Raw genomic sequence first — 23,601 nt, forward strand, 5'->3', positions numbered from 1 at the left:
ATGTTCTGCGATTGTTTTTCGTTGATGTGCAGAGCCAAGTTGAAGGATATTCTGTGGGTACACACACACACACACTCATCAAGTGCCACACGTTTTGAAATTGGATGTTTCTTTCAGCAACGATAAAAAATGTTTGTGATCAAAATTTGATTCATTTTGTTGATAGTAGTAGTTTCACAGTTAGGGAGATGTGTCTCGCTTGGTGTTTCATCGGACCAAGGGTGTTTTTTATTACACACCTTTGGTAAAACTGACAATTTGGTGAAGAATTGAGACCAGCTAAAAGCAGGTCTAAGTTGTGGCGCAGGTGGTGTAACACTATTTTGGTCGACTTGATTGAGGTCAGATTTTGAGCTTCACGAAAGTGTGAGGTAGATGTCATTGTATTTAATATAAATAAAATAAATAATAAATAAAAATAAAATATAAATATAAATATGAGAACGTGGGACAGTCATAAAAATAATTTCATTGAACAAATTACTGTAAGTATCGTCTTAAAAATATTTTGGCCAGCACCCCCTGACCATAGTACGACGTGGGGTTTCAGACGGACACATGATCATGGGTAGAAGGTCTCCCTCCAAGTGCGCACTTCACCGCAGACAACTTTACATCATCTGCAAGTGGAGACCCTAGCGTTCCTTTTAAATGTTCTTGCGGGCACTGATCTCCCACATCTACATCCCATGAAAGCTGCAGGCCTCTCTCTGCGGTGAATTTAACGAGAATGATGGGAATCGCAGCTGTATGGCAAATGTCTGCGTTCCCTCCCTCAAATGCCCCCTGCTTCCTGTGCTCATTTTAGAAAATGCAGTTTGACTGTGCTTAGCATGAAAATGGGGCTCTAAGGCTTAACTTTCCAACTGTCGAAACCACTTGCGTCCATCTTGTCCCATTTCACTGCTTCCCACCAGTCAACCACTGTCCCATATGTACATTTTTTTTCTTTCTTATTTACCAAGATTCAATTCACAGTACAGTGGAATATTGAATAAACGGATAAACAGGAGAGAGGGGTCCTTCATTCAAGCTAATTTTCCATTGAACTGTAATACAAATTTGGCCTAAAAACACACAATTCAGCTTTTTTTTCTTTTCTTACCCTTTTCATGGCCAAGACATGTCCAATTCAGTACAAAGTTATTGTCAATATGAAAAAGCTTAATTCTGCAAGAAAAGTTTTAAAGTTGATCCAAAGTTACTTAGCGGGTAAAATAAATAAATAAACTATCCTTTTCCAATCAGTTCAATACACATCTACAGTGTCCAGTTGATGTTTATACGATAAATAAAAGGCCATGGAAAAAGAATAGGTCGATCACGAGATGTACTTTTCGAACTATGTGCCAACGGCCTCGGGAAGCAAATTGTTATGTTTTCCATGAGCTTTGATGGAAGCCTTGCTCCTGCCAAAATGGCTGCACGTTTGTTAGCCGGATCTAGTCTGTACTGTATATTTGTGACAACAATGGCACAACCCGTTACTACGTGTGCCAGTCTCTCTGTTGGTTGCACCACCGCGCTAGTAAATAACTATCCAATTATGCAACTAACACTTAGATATCTATAGTAAAAAGGGGCATTTTGAGTAGGACGGAAATCCATTCATTTGAGGTTCCACTGTACACTTTCTAGTGGGGCAATCTGCTGTGCGACAGTAAAGGAACACCCTTGAAAGCACATACACAAGTAAATTAGCCTCCTTTTGACAGTGCAAAGAACGCATGCAGCTTGAGGGTGTTCGGAGTTATGCAATCACATTTGGCAAGATAACGGTCTCACTAACTGAAGTGCCACTACACCATTTATACACCTTGTTGCAGCAGTGCAGTAGACTGAGGGTATCAATCACATATGGAGCTAATGCAAATGGTAAACAGATAAATAACATTGACTCTAGAGCTGCTTTATAAAATTATTTGTGATTAAATTCGATCATTTAGTACAGTCTTCCTCAACTGGCGGACCGCGATCCACGAACGGACCGCCGACCTCCTCTGTCCGGACCCTCGGCAAATTGTATAAAATAATAAATTATAAAGTGACTTTTACGTTATACATTTTATATTTTTGGACTATAATCTGCGCATCACCACGATCGCTTGTTAAAAATTATCCGTTGTATTTTTTGCATGCACTAACAGATGTATTGCAGAGGACCGCAGCAGCGCGACTGTGTGTGTATAATGTTTGACGAACTGGAGACCCTGGCTGAGCATAAACTTGAGCTTGAACATAACTGTGTTGAATGAAGATTGATTTCTTTCTTTTTACTTTTTTTATCTACCTTATTTTCTGTCAAATTATTACTGTATATATGTTTTATGTTCAATAAACAAACAAACAAACAAACAAAGCAGGGCATGTCGGCGATAACAATGCGCTGATTGGCTCCTCTGAACTTAGGGTGTGCCCATACATAAGCGTCAGCATATACGATGCGCTGATTGGCTCCTCTGAACTTAAAGTGTGCCCATACATAAGCGTCAGCACGCGTCTATCCCAATACACACGCATTCAAAATGGATGATTGTGTCAGGAAACAGACGCATGCGCGACGCCACAGTGTGCTCACAGCTTCAGCCCAGGAGAGCCGCACACAGACAATTAGACAAGACGAATCGCGGGAGGTTTCGATTGTGTGCAGTTTTGCTCCCGTCTACCCGGGGATCTTTGCAGCTGTTTAACAGCAGAACACCGCAACATGGTAAATGAACATCCCAATGGCGTCCTCAAATAATATTTGCATGCCTCAGACATTGCATTCACCTTTAGTGGAAGAACAGCACTGCACATTCCTGTGCTCCCTTGTGTCAGTATTTAAAATGGTTCTTAACTCCTCTTCTGATATATGTTCAATGATTTCAGAGGGGATGTGAAAAAGGGAATTGTACAAATGAAGAGGATATTTTTGTTTTCATGTTTAGTATTTATTTTGGTAAAATGAGTATTTTGTTTTGTTTTTGTTAAATTAAGGGAAAAAAAGACACTACTGTTTAACAAAGTTAAAGTAAAAATGTCTTATTTCCCTAAAAGGGCTATTTCTATTATTAAGCAGGCACAACTTAACAAAATAAAGGAGTTCCTGTGCCTCAACACAATACCTCTCATTATTTGTTGTGCACAGGCAAAGTGAATAATTGTTATTTTCATGCACCCCATTATTGGTTGGTTGTGAGGAGTGTTGATTTGTAGAAGCTTGGCTTGACCATACTAAGTGGGCACATAGCCCTGCTCCCCATGACCGCCGTGCCTTGGTCTTATTAAAAAAAAAAAAAAAGTGGACCTACAGCATTTCTAGTTGAGGACCACTGATTTAGTAAATGAAGTAATGCAACTCAATGTGTTGTGATGCTTTCCAACAAATGTCCACTTGAGGCGATTCGGCCTCTTGAATGCCCTAAATGGAAAATAATGCCAGTGTGGCAACAAATAGAAAGCAAGCAGCAGATATTAGCACATTCAAGAGAAAAAAAAACTTCAGGGAACCCATGTCATTAGTAGAAGATTGCACAATTTCCTCTGTATCAAACAAGCCTGAGGCAAGCTTTTTAGGTTGTGGAATAAACGTGGCAAAGCTCGGCAGTGAGGCATTATTTCAGATATTAGTAGGAGGTATTTGAGCATGAAGAAGCTCATACTATCACTCCTTTGAAGCCTTCTGTGGCAGGAATCATCCAAGGCTGTTGCATATGGACAAAAGGAAACGCCCAACGGGTAAATGACAAGAACCAATGGCAGTTCTCGTGGGCATCAGATGCCACTCTTGTTTGAGCATGGACAGTATCCCAAGGCCCTCAATCATTGGAGCATGATCCATTTGACACTGTATGTATGTTCAAACACTGAGGTGATGATGCGTAGGTTGCACACACAATGTCCAAATTAAGAATACTGGCAACACAATATGTGACTACCCAGTAGGAAAAGGTGCAGATGAAAAACGAAAAAAGATGAAAATGTGCCGTTAATAGCATGTCAACTGATGAGTGGATGAGCACCAGCTGATCAAAGTGACAGGGGTGGAGACATTAAAGATAGGAAGAAATGCTGTAACGCTGAACAAGGAAAGACTAGAGCGTGAGGATTACCAGGAAGAAGCCAGCATTTTAGGCGAAATGAATAGAACAAATAACATCCAACTAAATCCAATGAGGGAGCGAAACAGAACACAGCACAGTCAACAGCAAAACATAAATACATCTGGTGAGACGGCAGTGTTTATTAATACAACGTTCACACTGCAGGACATGGTGCCCAATTTGGATTTTTAGTTAAATCTAGTCTCTTTATGCACTTGACATTTCAAAAAATGGCCTCTGATGTGAACGGAAAGCATCCGTGAAGTGACACACATGCACACAACATGACTTGGTGCGGTGGTTTACAAAAGTAAATATGGTCCCACGTGTTGGGGCTCTTCTCAGATTGACAGAGGAGTGAGGCGGGAGTAGGTAGAAATATTTTGGGGGAAATGTGGTGATGCTCATCGATTTCCTCATTTCATGGAGACATCTATGAGAAATGCCGTCAGGTCATTGCTGCACACAACAAATGAATTTGTATGGATACAAAATTACTATCACCACAAGTGTTGACTTTGTGCTTGATGTTTCATATCGGATTAAAATAAAGTCCAATATAAAATTAACATTGTTCGTCTTCACAACTTTGCACACGCACGGATGTTTGTGAGTAGTCTCCCTAGCACTCTACGCCACACTTGTAGCCCATATATTTGGTTTGTGATGAAATATCGATCAAATGAGCATGACCTGAGCATCCATATTGCAGATGCATCCAACATCCACTTGAAAGCCACATACAAAAGGAAACAGATTTGAAACCACTGGAATTGCACCATTCACATTGTGCGAAAAAAAAAAAAATTGGATGTATCAGCATTGACCTGCAGTGTATACAACCTAAGACGGGGAGCTGATAACAATAGCTCCCAGATGCACGCTTCTCTGCTCAACTCCTCCCTAAGCCGCCTTAGGGTAACAAAGGGGGAAAAAAAAAAAAGTAAAACCTGCGGGCGCGCGCGCACACACACACGCAGGAAGAATCACCTAAGAAAAAAAAAATTAAAAAGAACACGGATCATGGCACAAATTTAAAAAACAGTGGCACAAACCAGTAAACAGATACTTTATGGAAAAAAACAAGTAAAAACAATAAGTCAACAATCAAGTCTTGCTTGAATGCCTGCTTAAACAAATGTTTTTTTTGTTGCCAAAGTGGCAGATCTGAGCTCAAATGTAAGTCATTTCCACAAGGGGAGCAACATTCTGCAAGGCTGTGTTGCCTTTCAGTTTTTAATCTTGTGTAAGGGACAGTCGCTAAGTAAAAGGCTGTCAGAAGGCAGCAGTGACCCAATAGGACAATGAAATGACACCAGCTTCACAAAGAATGGAGGAGCCGAGACAGTGAGGACTCTGTAAAGTGAATGTTAAAATTCTGTACTGAATCCTAAGGATCTCAAGTCGACCACTGCTTCTCAACTGTTGTCATCCCGGGTCTCTCATTTTCCTATTGTTGCTTCATCACAGCCCACTTTTATAAAAGTTAAGAGCAAGAATGAAAATGTATTGTTTTAAAATAGCCAACATATAAACATTATATTTTTAGCAAATGCCCTTTGGAGTACCTTTTTAAGAAACATGATGAATATGACAATTGCATGTCCAAAAATGAATACGGTATAATTAATCATCACACTTGCCCAAACTACAGCCATAAAATTCCCCTTATAGCTTGGCATTGGGGCGGCACAGTGGTCGACTGGTTAGCATGTCGGCCTCACATTGCAAAGGTGCAGGGTTCAATTCCGGCTCAATTCCTGTGTGGAGTTTGCATGTTCCCCCACCATGCCTGGGTGAGTTTTCTCTGGGTACTCCGATTTCCTCTCACATTCCAAAAACATGAAGTGGCAGGTTAATGGAACACTCTAAATTGTCCCTAGTGGTGTTCGTGAGTGTGGATGGTTGTTTGTATGTGTGTACCCTGCAATTGGCTGCAGGCAACCAGTTCAGGGTTTACCCCGCCTACTGCCCGAAGAGACCTTGGATATGCTCCAGTATGCCTGTGACCCTTGTGAGGATAAACAGATTAGAAAATGGTTGATTGGATGTGAGCATCGATCTTTTCTTTTTCGGAAAGTCCATCAAAAAAAAAAATGGTCATAGATTATTTTGGTGCAGAGGTGCATACCAAATACATGTAGTTTCACCAAAGTCGTAACTTTACGGTGCATATCAAAATAACATTATCCCCCCCAACCCCTCAAACATTTTCTTTAATGTGTAATGTTCGGGCCCAGAAGTTTAAACGCGATTCTGATTTATATTGCATTTGTGCATTATGATTTAAGCTGAAAAATCCAACTGTTTTTAACAATCTCATCGGGGGCCATTTTGCATTATTCGACGACTGCTGTCAGAGTTCTCAATTAGATTTTTACAATAAAGACCCAACGAGGAGACAGGACACTCGATTCTGGTACGAATCTGGCGAGGGGGAAACGAGGAAAAGCGTTTATATGGCAAGCCATTTGAGCATTTATTCCAAATCCCTAATATCAAACATAAGTGTGTTACACTAGTTCGATCTCTTTCAGCACTAGTTCGACACTCGGCCACACTAGTGACACACTTTGTCGAACTAGTTGCATACAAACTCCAACTAGTCATTCATTTTCAGCAACATGTGAACTTGTGACCCGTGATTTCCTGCGCTAGTAAACAAGTGTGAGCTGAAATACTCACTAGTTTACTAGTGGCGGATAAAACAGTAGCTAGTTTACTAGTTAAAGCCCCTTGACCCCTTGATATCTAACTAGTGAGTGTCAAAAATGTTACTTGTTCACTGGTGATGCCCCAAATATTTACTAGTTGCACTAGTGTGACATTTAATGTCACACTAGTGCAACTAGTGAGGTCTAAAATGTTCACTAGTAGTACTAGTGGATGCCAACCTGCTCACTAGTAAGCTAGTTGCACAAATTAATGAGGAGATGGGGCAGAAATGTGGCTGCAGGATTCCTATTGGATCTGCAGTTAAAATACACCAATCGGGATTCAGATTTTGTCATAATCACACCCACTTCATTTGCATGTTTTACACTAGTTTACAAGTTGTCCTGAGGATTTGCAGCTAGTTCACTAGAGGATGCCCATTATTGGTTACATGTCGACGAGTGAATCCAGAAATCCAAACTAGTAAACTAGTTGCAATCGATTTGACCTTACACGTTAACGAGACGGTTTCAAAATGTGAACATGTTCACTAGTCAATGTAGAGATATCCACTAGTTACACTAGTTGGGCTCATTTTCACTGTACTTGTTAACTAGTGATGCACATGTTTCCTCACTAGTAAACTAGTTGGGTTCAGAGTGACACACTAGTAAGCAGGTGACACAGATTTTCATATCACTAGTTAACTAGTGGCACGTATTTTGTCTCACTTGTCAGGCTCAATGCTGAACTTGTATAGACTTTGACTGAACATGTTTGACAAAACTGGGCACTAGGTGACATCTGCACACATCTAGTTTACTAGTGAAATAATCACATTTGGCTAGTTTACATGTTTGGCAGTTACAAAACTTTACAAGTTCACTAGTTGTGCACACATGTCAACTAGTAAGCAATTTTATTGAGAGAGTACGATGTACATGCCAGCTAGTATGCCAAAAACATGAGCTAGTGCAACAAAAAATCCCTACATGTTAGATATTTGTTGCACTCGTGCACAGTCGCTCACTAGTGCTGATTAACACCAACAAGTTAAAAGAAAAGTCCAACATGTAGGAAAAATGTCAAACGTGTTCAGTCAAATCTTGCACAAGTTCATTTCTTGGTCTGACTTGTGAGACAAAATGCCTCCCACTAGTTAAATAGTTGAATAAACACAAGCGTCTCTAGTGAACTAGTGGCTCACTCTGGACTCAACTAGTTTACTAGAAAGAAAACATGCCTTTCACTAGTTCACAAGTGAGGTCGAAATGAGACCAACTAGTGCAACTAGTGGAAATTGTCGCATTTACAAGTTAACTAGTGAACATTTTGTTTGTTTGTTTGTTTATTGAGCATATATAGTACACACAATAACAGATTGACAAAAGTCAAACAAAAATTATGAAAGGAAAATTAAAAATTAAGTAAAATAAAAAACACACATCACAGTTGTATGCTCAAATGAGTAGGAAGAAGTAAATAACTTATCTAGTCCTACCCCTTATTATGTAGCAAACTTTTTGAACCTCACTAGTTAGCTAGTAAGGTTTGGAAGATCCAACTAGTGTAACTAGTGGACATAATATGCCTTACTAGTGAGCTAGTGATCAATTTTTAAACTGAAAAGTTCACTGCTAAGGCCAGAACACCTTAACTAGTGTACCCAGTGGACATTTGGCCCTTACAAGTGAGCATGTCAACTGTAACATGTGATCATTCATGTCTCAGTTGCGACTCGAACACCGACATGTTCACAAGTGGGCTGCATGCAAATGAAGCAGGCGGGACAAGAATTTTGATTGGTCAATCTTCAGACAATGAATATTCAGTCTTAAAGCTTTAACCTCGGCTCGTAATACCTTAAGAAGAAAGTACAGTAGTGATTTTATGAAAACAATTCATACTTTTGATTAATCTTTCTGTCTCTCTCTCTCTATCTATCTATTTATATAATATTACAATAGAACATATCTGAATAAAATATCTAATCAATTGTATTTTTAATACATTTTTGAAATGGTAAAGAGACTTTATGGACACCCTATATACACACACACACACACAGTGGAGTGCAAAAGTAAAATAGAAAACACACACAATACTAATTGTGTATTAATTATCCATCCATCCATTTTCTGATCCACTCTATCCTCACAAGGGTCGCCGGGAGGGGGCGGGGGGTGGGGGTGTGCTGGAGCCTCTCCCAGCCGTCTTCGGGCAGTTGGTGGGGGACACCCTGAACCGGTTGCAAGCCAATTGCAGCGCACAGTGAGACGAATAACCATCCGCACTCACACTCACACCCAGGGACAATTTAGAGTCTTTAATCAATCTGCCATTCATGTTTTTGGAATGTGGGAGGAAACCCACACAGGCCTGGCAAGAAAATGCAAACTCCACACAGGAATGCCAGAGCAGGAATTGAACCCGGTACCATGAGGTCGACACGCTAACCACTGGACTACCGGGCCACCCATGTATTAATTATAAAGTCTTTAAATATTTCATAAAAAATACATTGATCACAAATTTCACCGATGTGATACTAGTGTATTCCGAATTTTGCACCTGTAAAATTGGATCGATAAACACTGTGTGGATACTATACAGCATAGGTGTCAAAGTCAGGGGCCAGATCTGACCTGCCACATTATTTTATGTGGCCCGTGAAAGCAAATCAAACATGGCAACATTCATGATGCTTGCTAAAATATATACCAAAATTCTCATATGTAATAAATAAAAGAGACACTGTAAGTATTTTGTTGTGTTTTTGTTTTTCTTGTTGAATGGCTTTTCCTCGTCTTTGTGACAAGTGATTTTTCATTTGCAATTTGCCTTGCTGTTTGCAAGAACTTTTTGTTACCCTCATTCTTATCCTGGTAATTTTGTTACCAGCGTTTATGTTGTACTTTATTGGTCGTGTGACCTTATTTTGGAACTAAAGCATTTTTATAATACAATTTCTTTTGGTATACGTTTGAGGGATCCGTTCCTATTCCCGATTAGTCAGGCACGCAAATCGGCTGAAAGCAGACGACTCATATGCAGCAAAGTTATTTGGCGGGCCTCCTGCAGATATGAGCGGCAATTCAGCTGAATCTGCCACCGAAAGTGGTTTCAATGAAGTTATTAATCGCGTCTGGAACGACTCTTGACGTTGCAAGACGAGAATTGGTGGTGCAGATGGATGACAATAATCTATTGCGAGCCACAAGAAGCACTTTTCGGAGACGAAGAAGAGCACGCCCGAAGGCAGGCAGGCTAACTTTGACAAATCTTATTGGCTCCATTAATGTTGCTATTGCAGGAGTTTCAATCAATGTTACGAATAATACGATAAAAATTAAATCGTTTTGGGCATATGCCTTTTATTTGGTACTGTGTAACTGAGTGTAAGTATATAATAATGAGAGAGGAATCGAAGATTATTTGCCCGAACGCCTTTGGCACTTTTGGGAATACTCTATGTTTGAAAAAATCCGCGATGCACTGAAGCCGCGATAAACGAACCGCGAAATAGCGAGGGATCACTGTAGACCACTAGCACTACAAGTGGGCACATTTATGGCCTTACATGTTTACTAGTAAGCATCAAAATGAGCTTACTAGTGAACTAGTGGGCGTTTTGTGGCTTACATGTCAACTAGTAAGCTTCAAAATGATCTTACTAGAGGACTAGTGGGCGTTTTGGGGCATACATGTCAACTAGTAAGCGTCAAAATGATCTTACTAGTGAACTAGTGGGCGTTTTGTGGCTTACATGTCAACGGGTAAGCTTCAAAATGATCTTACTAGTGAGAGAGTGGGTGTTTTGTGGCTTACATGTTCACTAGTAAGCTTCAAAACGAGCTCACTAGTTAACTAGTGGGCAATATGGAATAAATATTCATCCGACGTGCTCTCTTTCGTAATGTATTGTAGACCAATAGAGCACGTCAGACAGACACGTGGACTTCGGGCAGCCAATCATGATGCATTTCGAGCCAAGCCACAACAAAAACGGAGGAGAAAACTTTCAGATGCATTGAAAGCTTTTGGGGTTAATATTACTCTTATTGTTACACAAAATGTTGTTTTACGATTATTTTAGGCGGTAAAGTTATTGTGTAAATGTCAAATATGGGGTCAATTTATCAAGATGAAGCCTGCTTAAAAATTTGCTCCAACGATTTCGGAGATGTGTCCGACTTTGACAGAAATGGCGGCAGTTCAACGCTGACAGTCACATTTATTTCGGCAGGACTTTCTAAAATCTGCCGTTTGCTCTGACAGTTCTCCATCTGACAGTCACATTTTGTCTTATTACTCACAAGCTAATTGACATTAAAAAAAGAGTTAAAGTTAATGTTTGGAACATGATTTTGCTCTTACTGTTTGCTGCCTTAGTTCGTTTGAATTATTCACTTGCCTACATTACATGAAGTACATTTTTTAATACTCACAAGACTGTAACTGTGCATTATAAATAATGTAAGATTTACACTATGTTTTACTGGATCTAGACCTAAACTAAACTAGGTCCTCATTTCTGGGAGAATCCACAGCACCTCCTGCATCACAACCATTCTGCCAGCACACCTTCAGCATCACGATGTTTCTAACGGGAGCTAGAGGGTGATCAGCTTCATTGAAGAACAGGAGGAGGAGAGGCACAGCGTTTGTCATCTGCGATATGTTTTGAGACTTTTCTCCTAATTAAAAAAAAAAACTATGTTTTGTTAATTTCTTGATATAGTTCTTGTATTTAAATATTTTAACAATCAAATATTTTTCAACTGTGTTTTGGATATGAATTGTATGAAATAAATCAGTGAAGCCCCAATAAAATTATACTCCATCTAACCTGCTCGATCACACTGCTGTCAACCTGCTGTAAATAATGCCTTCATTCATGATTGTAGGAACCTCAGAACGGTAAACGTGAATTATTTTATTTTAAAATATTAGAAGCCTATGTTTTTCAATTGTGCTCATTTTCGTTGAATTGCACGACAAAGATAATAGATGAGCCGGTTTGAGCACATCATCAACCAAGCTGCTGCTCCAATTGCATCCTGAACTGATTTAGCAACAACTGAAAATTCACATCATCATTTAGGGAGAATATGTTGCAGAACTGTTGCATTATATGGTGCCGTATTCATTGTATTTAGTATAGCATACATATATAAAAGTGGAAAGATACTGTAGAGCTGTACCATTACCCTTTATCTCCGTATACATAATAAATAAACATCACCTACAGATACATTGACTGGTAAAAATTGCTTGATTCCTTCTGTATACTGTAGATATTACGCAAATGGCAGTAAATAATTGTGAAAGCTCAAAATCAGGCTTTACAGGGTTAATTTTTTGCTGGGTGAAGCTCTTATCAGGGAGCCAATAGGAGGAGTTCACTTCCGACACCGTCCTGCCTCCTGATTAGCATTTAGCGTGACCAGTGAGCCATTAGCGTTTCACATGTTGTACTAGTGAACATTTTGCCATCACTAGTTAACTAGTTAAATCAAAAGACCATTCAACTAGTTGACTAGTGAGTAGGGTGACTTCCACTAGTTCCACTGGTGCATATTTGGGGCATCACTGGTGAGAAAGTAACATTTTTGAACTCACTAGTTGGATATCAAGGCTTTAACGGTCTTAAACTAGTGCACTAGTCAATGTTTTATCCTCCACTAGTTAACGAGTGGATATTTCAGCTCCCACTAGTTAACTAGTGCAGGAAATCATAGGCAACTAGTTAACATGTTAGAACAATCCACGTTTCACTAGTTAACATGTTAACACTTTTTCAATCTTACTAGTAAACTAGTACGACTTTGAACCTCACTAGTTTGATCTAGTGGGCCACTGGGGCATAAAAAAGCTGACTAGCTGGGAAATTCCCTCTGCTTGTGTGCTTCCAGGTGTCACTAGTTAGAATTTTGTCAGCGCTAGTAGGACAAAAGTGGCACTAGTGGCCAAAAATGAGTGGCTAGTGAGGATTTCCGTGCAACTAGTTCGACAAAGTGTGTCACTAGTGTGACTGAGTGTCGAACTAGTGCTGAAAGAGATCAAACTAGTGTAACACACTCATGTCTGATATCAGGGATTTGGAATAAACGCTCAAATGGCTTGCCATACGTTTGGTTTCAGTTCTCTGCACGTTACACACTGATATCTGGAAAGGTTGTGAAACAGAATGTATTTGAATATTTTTCGTGATATCGTTAATGTTCAACATCCAAATCACAATATAAAAATTGGACGCCCTGCAAAAAGACTGTGGTGAAAGTTCTCTCGAGCGGCTGTGCGTGCGTGCGTATGAGGGCATGAGCGTGTGTGTATAAAGTTTTGTGATTGAAAAATTTGAACCGGGGCCGATCACCATGATGTTACTTACGCCTCTGGTCATTACCTGAACCCGTAGAGTAGACACTGTGATATCATTTTCAGTCAACAGCAATTGGCAAAATGGTCGCCCCCTTGAGATGGATACAAATGCATCGATTTTTGCTGCTTAATTCATATTCCACAAAAGCAACAATCAGAATGTCGTGTTTGACTAGCCACATAGAACATATTATTGTGAAGACCATTTTTAGCTTGACTTCCCCTTTAAAACTGATGGACATGCAGCAGCTCGACTGCTTTGTGCACGACAGGTAAGGGACAACTCCTCTTTGTTTTACGTATGATAAGGAGCCCAGGAATCAAAGAACTGCTTTGAACACTGTCAAAGACAAAATGCCCATTATGCATTGTAAAAGCTGTTCATTGGGCACATACTGATAGTGACTGATCTACTGAGATGGTGGGTACAGCTGCTGTAATAAACTACATACAATCTGTCCCATGTCTGAATTACATACTCTGTGTACACTGCGCAAGGAGGTACTGGGCCCAAAATTCAGCCCAGGAATTTGACATGAGGGGTGTTCACACGCCAAGATTTGGTCCGGTGCTACGCCGGGGCTGCCCCAGTAGAGCGTTCACACGTGCAAATTAGCTCCGGCGTAGCCCCGGAAAACAGCTTACACCGGACCAAATTTGATCCACCTCAGGGAGGTGGTTTAAAAACATTGCTCCAGAGCAAATGCTCGTTTGCGAAGCAGCACCGATGTAAATTTGCACGTGTGAACGCAACTGGGTTAAATTTGCTCCAGAGCAAATGCTTGTGAAGAGTTGATTACATACGGCGAGAATGTGTTGCTTTCGTGCTCTGTCGGACTTCCGTCATGTGTTTGTTTAATAACGACACAAGACTTGGCTGGTAACATCTTTCCTTTTGTAGGAGACTGGACTGTCTCGGAGTTGTTTGTGTAGTTTGTTCCTTTGTTGTGTGTTCACAACCCCCCGCCCCCCATATAATTTATTTTGTGATTTCCTCTCTTGATTTTCTGTTTGGCGCATTACGTGTTTGCTTTTCTGAGTGTCATTGAAGTCATCGTTGATTTACGTTTTCGGGGGCGGTCACTCTCGAGCAGAAGGCACGGGGACCGAGAAGGAGAAGGACGTGCCTGTCCAGTAGTCGCTTGAGTTGTGTATACGTTTTAAAAAGAACCAACACGACAGCTCATTTGTTTTCTGTCGTTTTGCTCCGCTGCAGAAACTGCCGTGTGAACGCAAGTGGGGCTGCACCGACGCTGTGCCGGTGCTGACACGCTCAGCGGCTTTGAACGTGTGAACGCTCCACACAATTTGCTGCGGTGCAAAATATATCGCAACAAAATACATCGGTGCAGCGCCGGAGCAAATGTGTGCCGTGTGAACACCCCTATGGAGAGGCCCCCGGTGCGCGTGACCAAAGACCCAACATTTTTTGTTGCTCCCGTCACTTGGCAAAGCCCCGAATATAAAGCTGTGACAGTGACGTAGGTCTCATCACTTTTGTAATACACTAAACATAATACATGTGTCTACAGTACAGAAGGCTGGCGCAATGGTCTGGTTATTGCTGATTTCTGTTTCTGTTTCTTATTTCCTTCTCTAAGACCACCTCATTGCCACCGCCATGATTGGGGTCACCAAGTCCCTCAATAACCTTTCTAACAGTGACCTGCACCCATGATATATCTAGTAATAAGAAAAATCATAATGACGTTCTTAATACAATCAAGACAGGCTTGGCATAAATCTCACACGCGCACACACACACATAGTTGTGTTCCATTACTAGCAAAAACATCTTTCTAGTTGTGGCTATGTTAATTTTATATTTAATTTGTTGACCGAGGTGTAATGACTAGCTTATCAAATGATGGATGTGTTAACTTCAGGAAATACCTGAACGTATGTCTAATCTTCTTTGTTTTAAATCACAGGATCAACATGAAATACACCACCGTGTGTATTGAGGATTTGATGTCAGATCTGAAAGCATCAGTTAAGCTAAATCCTTAGTTGATGGTGTTTTAAATGTGTGTGTGTGGGGGGGGGGGGCAACAACAACAGCGGATTATACTGAAGATGCCTGCACTTTTGGACTTTGGCGGACCACAGCCACATTCGACAAATTCCAAAGCTTTGCCTCTGGCATTTAATTCATCCAAATGGAAAACAATATGACATCAGTGACTGTAACATCTGCCGTTTTTCTCTGGGGAGCAGTGCTTATAGTCTTGTTGTATTTATTCAGTTTTAATCACTCCCATCAGATGCTATGCGACTATCTTGAGTAATGACATCTTTGTCAGCCAGGCAACCACTAAAGGAAAGCTGCTCAGCTTTTGTCTCGATCATTGATGTGTTGGGACCAAAAATTGAGACAAAACACCCATTCTGTTGATTGCGGACTGGTAGCAAGTAATTACAGGGGGTACTTAGATTATATTCGTGTTTTTACTACATTAAAAAAACAAAATGCTTTTGGTTCCATTGCAAATACTTAATCGTAATGAGGATCAGATTTATTGGCCAGGTACAGTATGTAAAACACACAAGGAATTTACCTTCCCAGTTGCACATGTACGTTCGGTTGCACATGATTAAAATGTGTTCAACTATCATTTAAATCAGGGGTGCCCAAACTTTTTTGACCTAAGATCTACTTTTCGATCAACCAAACTCCCGCGATCGGCCCGTTACAGTGGACGCGCGCATACGCACACACTTGCACAAGCATGCCATGATGATCAACAGCCATAACGGCCCCTATGATGAAATAAATACAAAAATAAAGTCAAGTAGACTTTATGCTTTCGCGAAAAGGATTTCCTACCTACAGTGTACCTTAGTGGGAGACTTGACGTGGATGCATGTGACACACTTTTGCAGCCTATTAACTCGTAGCTCATGCGTACCGCTTATCTCGGCCCTCCAGATTCCCATTCTTTGCCAGTGCCATCAGTGAAATGCAGACGAAAAAGAACTTTGAATGAGAATAATAACAACAGTAAATGAAATAGCACAATAGCTCTGATCGCAAACTGCAATTGGTGTCTGCTGAGCGTCAACTGCACAGGTCATTCATCACCATAGGCTAAAAGTGACCTGCTTTATTTTATGTTTTAAATATAGGATGATGTTGGGTGCAGTGTACATTAACACAAAAAGTATAGTATGCACAGAGATACACAAATTTTTCCTCTACTCCCCTCGCGATCGACTTGGGACCAGTCTGCGATCGATGTAATGGGCACCCCTGATTTAAGTAGTATTGAGGAAAAGAATATAATTTGTCATAGTATACATTTGTTCAGGTTCACATTCATAACGGCCCTCCGAAGGAAACAATAAATACTATGTGGCCAGCGATAAAAATGTGTTTGACACCCCTGAGTGTACAATTTATCTACCATGCATGTTTTGGGAGTGTGAGAGGAAAGTAGCCTGAGAAAACCCACGCGTGCAGGGGTAGAATGTGCAAACTCCACATAGGAAGCCAGGAGCACTGATTCGGACCCACAATATTTGCACCGCGAGAAGGATGAGCTAACCTTAAGTTGATTTTTTTTTTCGGGAATCCGGCTTGATTCCCATGGGATGGGAGTCAACTGTCCCTTTCATAACAGGATTGGGACACTACAGGATAAAATATTCACGTGAGCAGACGGAAGCAAGATTTTCCAGGAAAAAACTCTCGGGCAGATGCGCAGCCCCTTTCATTGTGGCCGACCTCCGAAATTGGAGCGTTACGAGAGTGGGAGTCATTCTGAACGAGAGCAGGATGGGAGTGGGAATTGTTTTCACTGAGAGTGGGACATAACAGGACTTTGATGGGGTAGGATTTTTTATTTTTTTTGGCTGGGATGGGGGCAGGAGTAAATATCCACTCCAGTGTCACCTTCTACTAAGCAGGCGGCCACCGTGCCGCCCCTGAACGAGTCAATTTTAAAATTAGTGAAATTAACTTAGTTTGCAGACAAAGTAAACATTCTCAAAACTGCAAGGGAATGAGAGGAGTGTCACATTTTGCATGATGGTGGAGTAGAGGACCCCAAAAAGCAGGGAGGCAAAGTGGAGCAGGGTGGAACTGACCAAGATGTATTTAACAAAAATACAAACAGGAGTACACTGGAAAATTACTAACTACAAGTGCTTAAACAAAGTCCTGGAAATCACAAGGAGCCAAAGTAAAAACAAAACGTGACAGTAGTGGAGCACACAGACACACACACGCTCACAACTCACAATGACCCAACAAAGACTGACAGAACTCAGGGAACTAAATACAAGCAAAGTGACGAGACAACGAGCAACACCTGGACAAGACACGAAGGGTTGAGGGAGCTGATTGGTTCAACACAAGGGACACGGATGACGAGAACAGGTGGCCACAAAAAGGGCACATGAGGGAACAAAACCAAACGTAACCAGACAGAAATGTAACAAGGAGTGAGGAATAGGCAAATATTACACCTACCAGACATTTCTTATGAATTTTTTAGTTCAACTTTTCAAGCACTGATGACATTGTCAATTAAGTCCTTATCCACAGGTATTGCATGATTGTTACTTGTTGCTCACCATCAGAGAATGATCAAGTCGCTGTGACCTGCTTATTAGGTAACAATGCGACTCTGTGTGTGTGTGTGTGTGTGTGTGTGTGTTTGAGAGTGTGCGCGTACAGGAAAGGAATTTGGACAGAAAGAGCTTGTAAAAATTAGAAGACTGATGAAACTGAGTAAATTGTGATGGGATAACACACATTGCTTTCTGCCAGCAGATGTCTCACAGTTGATAATCTCACTGTTTCATTGATCACGAGACAGAAATGACTTGGCATTGAATGTAAAGAAGACACTTTAGTTCAGCTACTCATTTTATTTTAAGTTAGTTTGCAATATTTTCACAAAATAATAAATAAAAGATCAGAGATCACTTATCAATTCAACTCAACTGTATTTATAGAGCACTTTCAAACAGCCATTGCTGCATACAAAGTGCTGTACATTGAGCATCTAACATACCGTATATACAACAAGAAAGCAATAATCAGTACCAAAGATGGTAGTAGGCACCAAACAGTAAAACTAAGATCAAATCTGAGTCATGCTGAGTCAAATGCCAAAGAATACAAGTGAGTTTTGAGGCAGGTTTTAAAGATGGGCAGCGAGGGGGCTTGCCGAATGATCAGTGCATCATGGTTGATCATGGCAGTATATTTGAACTGAATACTGTAATTGGCTCACTCTGTAAGACTTCTGCAGTTATATGAGTGGTCCAAAAATGAAGTTCAGCTACGGTAGGCTTCATTACTTCTCAATATACGGACAGGGAACAAATCTGATAAAGGAGATTACAAACCCTGTGTACTGGATCATTTCAACCTCATCGCTGTTACCGACAAAGGCTTCTCAGTGCAGTGCATCCGCAGTCTACTTTTGACTTCGGCTTGCTCTTCCAAGATCTGATGACCATAGACTTAAAAGCACACTGAACAAAGGTCCCGACACAACAGAGGTCAAGAGAATGCGAGGCATGGCCAACAGCGTTCAAATGATCCTTTGAATAGCTGCAGATTTATCAAGTAGAGAGGGGAGAGGCGGCCTCGAAGGAAGATATCGAGAATGATGGACGGCCACATGAGTGCATCGGAGCCTCTCTGAGGGTGCTTGGCACTTTGCAGAAGGACACAATCTATTGCCATGATTGGACACGTGCAAAGTAGAACGGTGGATTTGTGGACTGGATCAAGCGCAACATCAAGCGATAAATCACAGCTGGCATCTGGAATCATTTCAAATCACTCGCATGCGCTGGCTTTGCCTTGGATATACGCTTTGCTAGGTTTTATGGTGTAACAGCCCAAAGGCAAAAAGGTGGCATCTAGGCTTTCTCTCTCTTGTGTGAGTATGGTCAAAGAGCTTTGCGAGCTCCCACACAGCTGAACATACAGTTCATATTGGTTCTAATGTTTCATCCACAAGCCGAGCATCTATGATCATTGACCACATATGCCTTGATATGGGGAAACAATGTCTTTTGCATTGAAAAAAAAAGGGTGGTGGGCTCAGTTTTGAAAAATACTGCTGTGTAAATGTCAAGTTTAAAATTGAAAACAAATGAAGAGGGCAAACCCTGGGGATACAAACCTGAAGATGAAATGTACCGGAATCTAACAGGTCATAAACACACACAATTTAGTTTGTGTTTAGTGTCTGTTTATCTGAGAAATATGGATGCAAGCGGAAGCATAAAACAGACCAGACTCACAAGTCTAACAAAAGTGACGGATGCTTATGTCCAGCAGTAAAAACACATGTTCTTTTAACAACCCAAAGCTCAATCAAATGTACGAGATTCATGGTACTGTTTTGTTTTGTCATCCCCATATTCAAGAAAGATGACACAGTAAAAAGATTGAGACAAAAATTGCCACCAAACAAAATTGAAAAAAAAAATAGAATAGAGTTGGGCACAGCAGTTCTTATAAGTGTAGTGAATCATTAGAATCAGGACATTTAAAACACCTATTCAATAGATGAATTCACCGAGCGTTCAGTAATAACCTACACCCAACCCTGACGCTGGATGCTGCATTGGTCGTCTTTGAAGATTCACAAGTGAGTGACAGACTTTGCGTTTTCGGCATTTTCATTTCTGCTCGCGGCCGACATCGCTGGGCTGAGCTGAGTTGAACTGAGAAAAGAATGATCCATCCATCCATCCATCCATTTTCCGATCCGCTTTATCCTGCCAAGGGTATCAGGGGTTGCTGGAGCCTATCCCAGCTGTCTTCAGGCAGTAGGCGGGGGAAACCCTGAAACGGTTGCTCGCCAATTGCAGGGCACACAGAGACGGACAAACATTCACGCTCACAATCACACCTGCGGACAATTTAGAGTCTTCCATTAACCAGCCACTCATGTTTTTTTTAGAATATGGGAGGAAACCGGAGTATCCGGAGAAAACCCACACAGGCCCGGGGAGAACATGCAAACACCTCACAGGGAGGCCAGAGCCTGAATCGAACCCTGCACCTCTGCACTGTGAAGTTAGGGGTGTTCACACGGCAAACATTTGCTGCACCGATGTATTTTGTTACGATATAGCTTACACCGGTGTAAATTTTGTGGAGCGTTCACACGTAAAAATCTGCTTACTAAAGAGAAGCGTGTTAATCCCGGTGCAGTCTCACTTGCGTTCACACGGCAGTTCTGGGGCCGTGCAATACGGAATATAATAATATGGATATAAAACATTCACATGCATAAAGTGTACTTCCTTTTCGGCTGCCTTGTTTGTGACATATCGAAAAACCATGGTTTATACTTCTCCGGACAAATCAACGGCGCGGTCTATCAGACAACATAAACGGATGAGAGAGAGAGAAAGGAAAGATGGTGGAAGTACAACAGAGCACGAAAGCAACGCATTCAATACCCGTATGAAAACAACTCTTCTCATGCGTCGTAGAGAGTCTACCCCTGTAGCGTTCAAGCAAATGAGCATTTATTCCGGAGTAAATTTTTAAACCACCTCCTGAGCAGGGTTAAATTTGCTCCGGTTTAAGCTGTTTTCAGGGGCTACACCGGTGTAACTTTGTGTGAACGCTCTACGGGGGCAGCCTCTGTGCTGCACCGGAGTAAAAGTTGCCGTTGCCGAGAAAAGAACGGATCTTTTAAAATGTTCTTTTGAAGGAAACACTCGGGAACGACACAATACTTATCTCTGTAAAGCAAGGGGTGGCAAGGCTCAGTGGTAGTGACATTGTCTACCAACCCAGAGGTTGTGGGTTCAATTCCCGGCCATTGCAACCTTGTGGAAGTGTCCTTGAGCAAGATACTGAACCCCCTCGGTTGCTTCTGAGGCTGCGTCATCAGTCAGTAAATGAGGAAATGGTGTAAAGCACTATGTGTACCAAAGGTGGAAAGGAGCTATATGAGCGAAAGCCCATTTAATGTGCTCAATGTCTGCAATCACTATTATTTGCTTACAGGAGACCTCCACTTCTTGACAATATTGTGGTTCTGTATTGCGTTGTGGTCACCTGTCAGCCTTTTCAAAGTGTGCTATGAAGAACCAAATGAACACTCAAGAGCATAGACTAAAAGGTATGCGGCCCAGCAGAATTTCATGTCCAAGTGGCACAATGAGAAAAGTCCACCAAAAGATGCATGTTTGGTAATCTCTAGCATTATTTGCCCCTTTTAAATGGCAATGTTTGAAAAGCTTGGGTTTTGTAATTCACACCTACCTCCATGCAGTCCAATCCAGCCTGTATTCTCTGTACAGCTCTTTTTAACTTATTTTCTTCTTGGATAAGCTTCTCTGAACTCCAATATGTCGCAAACGAACATTCCTCCTTAATCCACCCACCGCTGTGCTCTCAAGTCACTCGTCTGCACTATGTTTCACTTTTTGCCACTTTGTTATTTTGGCTCTTTAATGATACTTTCAACACGGGGAATACGATTAGCTGTGACGGGATGGATCCAGTAACTTTCAGAGGAGCTCAAATACTCTTTTTTTTTCCTTCCATCTGGCTTCAGCAGCAGACTGCCTCTCCTCTCGTAGGCCAGTGTGCCAATTCTGACTTTACATCAGTGGGAATCTTCCCAATAGGATTGCCCAGTATCCTTTCTATTATATTGCTGAGTGTGTCAAAATGTAATTTTAGCCTTTACCGCATCTCTGGAGAAATAGTCTTTGTAAAAAGAACTATAAATCAGTTATTATGCAGATAGCTACTGTATACACTGCGTTTTACTCCCCCCTTTTCTCCCCAAACAGATAAGGAAAGCTGTTAAGTGCAGTTGCAGGTTCGTCCGACACTTTTTAAGCAAGTCTCAGGACATACTGTACTTACATGATTCGTATTCAGGCATTTCTTGGCAAGCTTTCCGAGGTGACTGTGATGCAAAGCATGAAGCAATAGTATTAGTGATGCCATGATTAATATCTATTCATCCATCAAACTATTTTCTTCTACTTATCTGCGGTTGAGCGCTGGGGGTAGCAAGAAAAGCCGAAACCGGGTTTACATTGAGACTTTTTTTTGTCATTCCAGAATCATAATCAAATTTATTGGCCAGGTATGAAAAAAAAACCACACACACACAAGGAATTTATTTTCCCAGTTACAACCCATCCAGAGGACCATAAACAAAACAATGACCAAGGAGGGGGGTCAGAACGGGAAGCCTGGCGGTTCGCTGTACAGCACCCCGATATCTCAGATGTGAAAAGAAAAGAATATGGGAGAGGTGGGGAAAAAAGCCTGACAGACTACAGCCATTCTCCTTAAGTGGGAGTATGGTTTGAGCCAGAGGAAAAAAAAAAACTCAGCACATGTAGCATACATTTAAAAGACAGGTACAACCAATGTCAAAACTGACACGTAGTGAACAGGGAGGATAGAAGTGGGGGGAGGTGGCATGTGTCACAATCACAACATCATTGTTATTTTGACATATTCTGAAATATTTCAAACTCAAGATTTCTGGTCATTCATTTAATGTGCCACTAATTGAATCAGAACAACTGTTATACAGTCATGTGAAACGCGCAGATTGATGTAAATGTTACATAACTTATGAAGATCAGCGTTATTTCCAAAATGTAATATAGTTATGGGTTACTTGTATTTGAAAGTAATACATTTTCTTTACCATATTACCATATGTGGTGAATAATAAGTTCACTGTTTTTTTTTGTGTGTTTTGTTTTAATCTTTGATTTGTTCCTGCCTGTTCTATGAATGGTTTTTATTTTCTGAAATCATGATCGTGGATGGTTGACCAACAATGAATTCTCAGCCATATTTTGTGCTGACTATGGTGCCAAAGTAAGTGTACAGAAACATGCAGACTGATATAGAACAGATTTCTTTTTTTTTTTCATTTTCTGTAAAGCAATCCAAACGTTACAGTGATAGATATTTCTTCACGGGTTGATTCGATGAGTCTAATCTTTTTGAATTTGAACTCCTCCAACGATTTGCTCATTTTCAGGTCCGTTTCAAGCTTGTTCCACAGGTTGACACCTATCACTGATACACACCTTTGTTTGATGTTTGTTCTTGTTCTGGATTTTTTGTATTGATTTGTACCCCTTAGATGATAACAGCTCTCTCTAATTTCAAAAAGCTGCTGGATATTTTGGCAGAGGAGATTGTTATGTGCTTTATACATTAATTGGGTAATCTTGAAGTCAACCAAGTCGTAGAATTTCATTGTGTTTAATTTGATGAATATTGAATTTGTGGGTTCTATATATTTAGACCTATTGATTATTCTGATTGCTTTTTTTTGTAGTTTTAAAACAGGGAGTGTGTTTGTTTTACAAGCTTTTCCCCATATGTCTACACAGTAGGTCATATATGGGAGTAATAATGAGTAATATAATGTATACAAGGAACTCTTACTCAACACATCCTTCGTTTTGTGGAGTATCCCGATAGTTTTGGATATTTTTTTTATAATGTTAT

General features: G+C 40.8%; 1 pseudogene; it reads right to left on the reverse strand.

The window, feature by feature from the left end:
* LOC147211350 (uncharacterized) overlaps window positions 1-23,601 on the reverse strand; it is a 35,766-nt pseudogene that overhangs the window by 9,713 nt on the left and 2,452 nt on the right.

Source organism: Hippocampus guttulatus, chromosome 1, assembly GCF_054856545.1.
Source record: "Hippocampus guttulatus isolate MCC_2025c chromosome 1, RoL_Hgut_1.0, whole genome shotgun sequence".
In the NCBI taxonomy this organism is placed as follows: Eukaryota; Metazoa; Chordata; class Actinopteri; order Syngnathiformes; family Syngnathidae; genus Hippocampus; species Hippocampus guttulatus.